We start from the raw sequence: 8,497 nt of genomic DNA, 5'->3' as shown, positions 1-8,497 counted from the left end.
CCAAGATTCATCTGTTCATCTGTGAGTGAACATGATACACATTATTTTTACTTTTCTATTTTACCACTGAGTTTATGTAAAATTAGCATTTCCAGAGCAGCTTTTGCACTACAAAAGTGACATGTGATTACACTTTGAATTTCTTAAGAGTTTCTGTCTACTTTTTATACTTCCTTCACTCCCTCTTAATAATGCGCTCTGGGGGCCAGAAGATACCATCTAATCTTGCTCCGAGGAAGGACTGTTGCAAGCCATGCAGTTGCAATAGCTTCTCAAATTACCACTTGCAAGCTGACAAGAACGAAGCACAGTTATGTGTTCCACGAGTTAGAAATGTGAGCTGAAAACGCATTAGTGTAAAGCACACGAGAGTGGGACTGAACTGTTCATTGGGCGGAGTCACTTGGTGCTTTGACAGTTATGGCTCGCTAAGACTTTGTTGAGAGGTTGGTTGGTTTGTATAATGCCTATTTCTGGAGCTAGAAGACAGAAACTGTTTTTGGACTCCCTGCCGCTGTAAATTTCAGTTCACGTTAGTAAGATTTTAAAATCCTTACTAGTAGATGGACTCTCCTGGTTTTCCTCTGTGTCCTGTACACCAGCCAGCCATTATTTGCAGCTGCTTTGCATTGGTGCAAAGCTTGAAAAGCTGCTGGGTCTACAGTATGGAACCCTGTATTTAATCTTTGGCTTTCTGGTTGCTAAATGAGAGGTGAGGACGTAATGATAAATGTTTGTCAGTCGGGAGAAGTGCATATCTTCAATTGCAAGGTTGTACTGTTTATTACTTACTTTAATAATGTTATCCACAAAGGCTATTGAAATCAGTCATAAAGGAGGGAAGGAGAAAGCTAGCTAAACTGCATTATAAACCACAATCTACATCACAACAGGAATACATTAATCTGGAGTAAAATTAGCAACCTTCTGCTAATAGAATAATGAGTATTTGTAAAGGTTTGTCATATTTAAAAAAGAATAAAGAAAGGAGAGGCCCTAATTGTGTGTGTTAATTCACAACCTCATCACTGTTGTAAGAAAAAGTAAATGTGAACAAAGCAATAATCCGCCTCGTATTCTTGGAAACTAACATAAATGCCGGCTATTCATTGCCATTATTTCAGCAGATCTCATCTTAATTATCATGAGAAACACAGAGAATAAAAGAGCCATTTTGGATTAGACAAAGCTATTGCTTCCCTAAGCTTCTTAACATTAGTTCTTTCTGGGGCTTGTGGTGTTCTTTTCTGTCCTGCTCACCTTCGTGTGAGGGTGCATATACTGCTGGGGATGTCAGTACTCAGCAATACCTTACATCTGGCCTAGCTTCGCAGGGCTAGAAAGTAGCAAGAAGGTTTCTCTGAATCTAAGTATTATTTTAGTGTAACTCGCATTATTACTTGCTTTATCTTTTATTTTTTTATGGTAGTACATAGTTGTAGTGCAGAGTTTTACTATGAAGTATTTATCTCATTTTTATTAAAAAGATAATTGTTTCAATTTTCTCATAAGCTCTAGTTAGTGTGTGTCTCCAAGTGTCTGTCTAGTCTTCTGTCCTTACTGCGGTAGTTAATGTAATGACCTGAAGAACAACCAACTGCTACCATCCTGACATAAATGCTAATATTTTCTTTGTCTTTTGATGATAGCAAAATGGTGATTTGGGGTACATGAGGGATCACGATCACTGGTCTAGCCAGTTGCAGATAGCGTCATGTGGTAATGCTGTACCAATAGCAAAATAAGGTTCTGTAAGCTCTCTGCCCGTTTTCACCACAGTGTGCATGTCTAATGCACTTGGGATTGCTGTGCCCCAAGGCAGAATGAGAAGGGCCAGCGTCTGAGTGCTGCCGGCTTCTGCCAGCTGCTACAATGAGACAGTAACTCTCAACGCTAAGCAAGAAAGAACCATTGCAGAACATTCCTGACACACCATCTTATGACTTAAAAATGAATCAGTTGGGTTGTTCTGCCTTTCGTCCTGACCATCTGAAGGGACTGTGTTCCTTACTTACCCAGATAGACACTGCCATAATCCTCATACCACTGGGCTGCATGCCAGTACATTTTTAAAGTGTCTTTGCTCCTGACTTGCGTGTTCATCTTGCTTGTAATGTGATTGATTTCAGTCACTGGGCCAGAAATGCCCTTCCAAATTGTCACTGCTTAAGGGCACCGGTCAGGGAGAATACAGACACAAATCATCCACCAAAATAAAAAGGTCAACTAGTATTGAATTAGTTCATTTACAGAACTCTGTGGAATTAGCAATGTGCTCTTAAATTGCTTCTTGATTGAGGACTTTTGCCTCATTAATCCTAAACAACCTATGAACACCGTTAAAGTCTAACAGAATAATAAGTGAGACTTCAGAGACCGTGCACAGATACTGTACTACGGAAGGCAAAAGGCTGCTTCATAATACAGAAATACGCAAACAGCAGCAGTGTCTGTAAAGCAACAAGCCGTTTGCTGTCTGTAAGGAGAATGTGTCCCCTACTTTTGCCATGATGAAGACTCAGAGGCTCAAGCTGATAAGTTACCTCCAAATATCCACAGACCAGATTTTTGCTAGTGTAATCCAGACAGACCTAAGAGACAGTTGCAGTAGAAATAGGGTGTTAGTGCAGACATGGCCATGCACAACTTTCGGACCAGTCTGACCAATGCAAGACAAGGTAGATATGCCCACAGATTTCTTCCAAAAGAAAATTAATAGGATGCAATATACCTTCTCCCAGTGACTCCCTGTCACTCATGCAGTAGTTTCTCATCTAGTTATCTCCTGGCTTCTTGCATTTGCTTCAGTGGATGAGATCTTTAGCTGTATCACAGTCTTCTGACATTTGCTGTGAGTTATTTTAATCTTGTCTTTGTTTTCCTCCCTTCCTCCCTTCCGCAAACCTGTTTCAGTTTAGCTCTTATTAGAATTGCTGCCAGCTTAATATTGCAATATTATTTGATTTCTGCATGTTGTTTATTAATATATTCCTCCTCTCTCTTCCCCCTACATTCTCTTTACCTTCTTCATCTCTTTCAACGAAGAGAGGTCTGTCTTGGGTGTCTAGATATCACCAGTTCAGCCAAACATTGCACCTAGCTTTGCACATAGAAACCGCGAATTAACGGTGTGATGTTACTACTCTAATCTTTGTCTTTCCTCACCCATCTTCATAGATGCAGTTTGTGCCTCTGACCTAGAGCTGCATGTGTAAATTAGACTGTAAACTCTTCAGGTCTGGGAGCACGGCTTTTTTTTAAAATGCTTTGCAAGATACCTCAGAAAATTTCTGGTGCCGATATGAATAATAATAAGGATAATGAGGCAATTTCCCTTGTTAGCGATCAAAAAAATTTCCTGAAAGTATTGGGAAGGATGGAGGGAGTTATTTGCTTCCTCTTGCAACTTATCCACAGTCAGCAGGAGCATTCACTTGGCTTGTCAAGTAGTCGAGGAAGGGCACTGTCTTACTCCGTTTGTTTCCCACCTCCCCCATTTCTGTGGCACCAACACAGCTGAGAGGATTGCTTCTCTGTGTGTCTTCACAGGTAACACCCCCTCCCTTTTTTTTTATTAATGTCAAAGGACATTTTCAGCCCTGCAGGGGACAGACAGCATTACTGTCTGGTCTCATGCTGAGTTATTAATTTAACCAAAAATTTCAATTTCAAATGGCCTGAGGTTAGTCTTCTGCATTGGCAGCGCCTCATCATTCCAGTAGTGTCCCTAGTAATAACCTTTGGCTGCCTCATTACCTTTTTGCATGCATAATAGCACCATGTACTGTGGGATTAAAAGAAGCACGTATGAAAATGGTGCATGGTTGTCTAGGATATTTTATAATGCTTTCTTCACCCGTTCAGAAAAATTACAGCATGTAACTTATTCTTCAAGGAGTATCAGGGGAAAATGCACTTTTTAAAAACCAGCATCTATTTTTTTGTACACGTCTCTAATCTCGGTAAACTGTATTGCAGGGTTTTAATGAGGCTGCTATTTGCAAAGATTTTTCTCCAAGTGTATTAGATGGCAGAGAGTATTAAAAAGAAAAAGTAATTAGTGAAGGACAAGATGCAAGGAAAAAAAATCACAGTGCCTTTCCCTAAGTCAAATTTTAATTGAATTTGTATGCGGCAAAACTGTTAAGCTCTTTTTCCCCATAAATGTTAAGTACAGAGGTTTCACCACTATACTGCCCTGTAGTTTGATCATAACACATCCTTTAAAGAACAACTGTTGCTTCCTCAAAAAGTTTGTAAATCAAGCCTAAGCTTAGTGTACTTTTTCTTCCCTTGAATTTTAATATTATTGGTGTTTTCATAAAAGCAGGATCTCTGTTGCTGTTTTCCTACTCAGTCCCAGTTCCCCGAATCTGTCAGTTTTGTAGATGGCTGTGATAAGAAGAAGATTGTGATAATGAGTAGTAAATAATTGCTAGACGTGGGCAAGCTTCTAGGAAGCGAAACCAAATGTTTTGACGTAATGAGAGGGAAAATGTATCTCTGTGTGTATATATATATATATATGAAATAGGGATGAAGAAATTGAGGGTCCTACTTTCAACACTGTTCATCGCCCTCAAATGGTATGACATTTCTCAAAAGACCTCAGCTTCTAATTAGCACCTTTAAAAAGTCAGATTATTTCAAATGGCGTGTGCGTCCCAGCAACTCTCATTACTCACGAGAGTGATAATAATTGTTCATGTATTTTTCAGTGATGGGTGTCTCATGGGGCAAGACTTGGATGCGGAGCTTTTGGAAGGGATGTAACATGTGCCTCGTGTGGTGTTAGGGAAAGCTGTATTTTCATACAGGGGGGAAAAGTGAGTGTGGTTTTAAGGTATGTTTTTATCTTTCTAGTTGTGAGTTGCTTCAGGAGCTGCACATAGCTTTGACAACGCAATAGAATAAAATAAAGGGAGTTAACAGCAGTCTAGTTGTGACTGCTTTAACGAGAAGAATGTTTGTGTGGGGAAGGGAATGCTGGAGGAAAAGTGTAAAGTGGTTTTTGTTTTTACTTTGTTTTAAGGGAGTGTTACCGCTCTGGATGCATTCACAGTCAATAGAAAAGACTGAGCACCTGCAGTTCTTAAAAGAAGTTTGCTTTAGGGAAAAGGTAAAATCAGAGCAGACTGGTCAAGGAAGTAGAGACAGCAGGAGGAGGGGAGTAACGGTGTGATGGTGAGAATGAAAATGCCATGTTTTGGAGTGGGCTTCTCTTTCTAGGACATCTCTGTCTGCATTAGGGAAATATTATAGTCTTAGATAGATAAGGCAAGACACTGCAAGAAAACTGACTATTCCAAGTGTAGATTTGAGAAATGACTTGATATTCATATTCCCAGGTCTGTAACTTCAGAATAAAACCGTTCTTCTCCTCCCTCTGTGGGAGTTACAGAGATTATGTAATGTGTATCTATCTTTATGTGCTGTTATATAGAGTCATGATTTTTTCCATTCGTATTTTATTCAAACGATCATTTTCTTTTAATATTTTTACTTCATTACAAGAAGCATGATATAAAATGTTTGCTTTTTTACTACTCCTTTCAGTAGTGGGTGTTGTCACTTTTTTAGCAACAGACCCCAATCTTTATGCCCATATTATTCAGAAATAGTGAAAACAATAATGAAGACAGAAGAAGTAACAGCCCTGAAATACGCACAAAGGAGAAATGTGTCTAAGTAGACTGATGTCTTATTTGATAATAAATTTTCAAATGTTGTCTTCAACTCATTCAAATATCAGAGAAGCTGAAGTGGTTTCTTTAGTTTTAAAGGTTTAGTTCTTCAACAGCGAAGGACTGTCAGAGTTGAGCAGCATATCTCCTACCTATCTGTAGCAAAAGTATCGAGTAGTTTGAACTGCTTTTACCAGTAGTGTGTTGGATCTCCTCCTTTTCACTTTGAGGAGAAGAGCAACTGTTTTGCTCCTTCTTGCAGAGTACAACAAATAAGAGAGAATCAGGTATCTGCTGAGTGCTTTCATATGGTTTAATCTTTAGAACGTCATATGGCTGGAGTTGAAAGCAAATGAAAATGTGAGTATGAGGCAGTGGGGCACAAGAGTGATCCTGGACTTATTCTACCCTTACTTTTCTACATCACTTTTGGATTTTTGGATGTGGATGCAAGCGTCATGTCTATGTACAATGTAAATGCCAGCTGCTGCAATAGAAGTTATAATGTACCAGAATCAGGGAAAGGGACCTGGGCAACACCACACAGAGCAAACACACAGAGGACTTGGGATAAACGTGACAAGTGTGGTCAGCAGAGGAAGCTGAAGAGCTTGCAGGAAAGGTAGTAATGAACAATAATAGATGTAGGTGTCTATGCTTAGGAATTTCTGTGCATTCGTCTTCAGTCCTTCAGCTTCTTTTCCACTCTGGCTAAGAGTTTTTAACGCCTGTCTTGCAGCTTCCAGCACTGGTACGTGGAAGTCTTTGAGGGGTCTGTATTATTGAGTTGGAAACAGGTGAAAGGAAAAATCCAATTAAATATCTTTATTTTTCTTTTTAAATTATTTTTATTTTACCTGAGTGTTGATTTAGGCATCTGCATTGGAAACTTGCAATAACCCAACAATCAGTAGTCAGTACTCAGCACTTTAAAGCTGATGCACATCATGTTTTATAGAAATATTTGGTTTTGCTACTTTCATTACCTTCAAAACTAGACTAGTTGCAAAGACTCAGTTTTCTTACTACTTCAGAGTACGATTCTAGTTCTAGAAATCACCAGAGACAGCTTGCTGGCATAGGGAATAATGGTTTTAACACTACTGACAATACTTACTTTTGCTGTTGTGATGGTAGAGGTGCTTCCAGCCCTGCTGCTTTCACTGGTTTGCTGGAAAGTGATGAATAATCAAATGGGTCATTTCTGCTCAATTGCTGTAATTTATTGTCCCACTGAATCCAGATTTTCTGAATGTTAATGAAAAAAAATACCTATCACACTACCTCATGCCATTCTATTTTATGACCTTATTAAATCTTACACTTTCCTATCATGCAGTGACAATTACTGGAGTATAGGACAGAACTCCTGCTCTGCATCAACCGTGGCGTGTACACCTTCTCGTGTCACCAGTACAGACTGAATGATTTAGACCAAATGAGCAGTCCTGAGAGATATTTTTACGCTCTTGACAGGATTATATAACAAGAGAAAGCCCATTAACAAATACAAAGGAATAAGCAGAAGCGAGAAGGCAGGTGAAGAATGGGGAAGTAAATCTTTAGATTTGTCACTTCATAATAAAATAACCTTCATGTTAAGATTTAATGAGCTGGTTATCCCACTAAAAAGGGAGGGAAATGCTGTCATCCTGCATATCCCATGGATTTTTGGCACAAGACATACCTGCTTACCAAGGCAAGACTGGAAGGGGGGGGTGGGTGTGTGTGTGCGCGCACATATATGCCCAGTGTAGTCTCTCTGCTTATTAGCGTGACGTTTCTGCCTCTGAAACCAACCCAGTACAGAGGCGTCTGTGTCTGCAGGCAGAACAAAACTTACGCTCTCGCTACAGTGGTACAGTGAGACTAAAGACTTCAGTAAAGGACAGTGGTTTATTTTTATATACTCCCAGAAAGCCAGTGTTACTTTTTTCCATCATGAGAATTTCTTAGCTCTTGCACTGATTTCTATAGTTACTCTTCAGCTACCCTTCTCATTAATTCTGTAGAAAAATTATCCTTGTAGCAGGCATGACTAAGAACCAAGAGCCCTCATTCACAGCGAAGTATGCTTTACTACTATAGGATTCAAAACAAAACACTTAATATTTCTAATATAAGGAACTGAACTTTTTAAAGGGCCTTGTTTAAAGCTTACTTTGAACTCTGGGTTTACTGGAAAGGATTTTTTGAGAGCTAATACTTTATTCATATGTAAAATAGCCATGCTAATAATGTGTTTTGCCTATTATAATAGATAACTCACTGTCACGCCATAGAGGCAGGCAGTTGTCATGTGGTTCTGTCTTATAAATGCACTCCCAAAACAGTCTTAGTCATATTGTTTTTTTCAGCCGTGTTAGTCCTCTGAGAAAAATAGTGCGTAGTTTTTACAGTGTGCCTGGCATAGCAGCATTGGTAAATAATAATAATATTATAGTTACAGATCCAACCCCTGTGCTACCAACCACTGTATAAGAAAGATTGTCTGTGCTCTGAAGAGGTAAAATACTAAGAGATAATATTATTTTTGTCTTTTGGAGGCTAGAGGAGTTGGAAGTATCGCTGTATTCCATTTAGAGAGAGAAATCTGAGGACCCCAAAATCAGATAACTGACACCACAAACAAAATGTGGCACTGAATTACACCCAGCTGTCCTGAGTTCCGGTTGAGTGCGTTTGTGTTGTTTTTCTCTTATTCTCTCTTTTCTACTAGGTTTTACTACCTTAAGCAAGGTCATTCTACTTGTCTAGGCTGGCAGTATAATACCGTTCCATCGGGGAATTGAACATTGCACAGTTTGGCACTT

Source organism: Opisthocomus hoazin, chromosome 28 (genome assembly GCF_030867145.1).
Source record: "Opisthocomus hoazin isolate bOpiHoa1 chromosome 28, bOpiHoa1.hap1, whole genome shotgun sequence".
Lineage (NCBI taxonomy): Eukaryota > Metazoa > Chordata > Aves > Opisthocomiformes > Opisthocomidae > Opisthocomus > Opisthocomus hoazin.
This window is presented reverse-complemented; position numbering follows the sequence as displayed.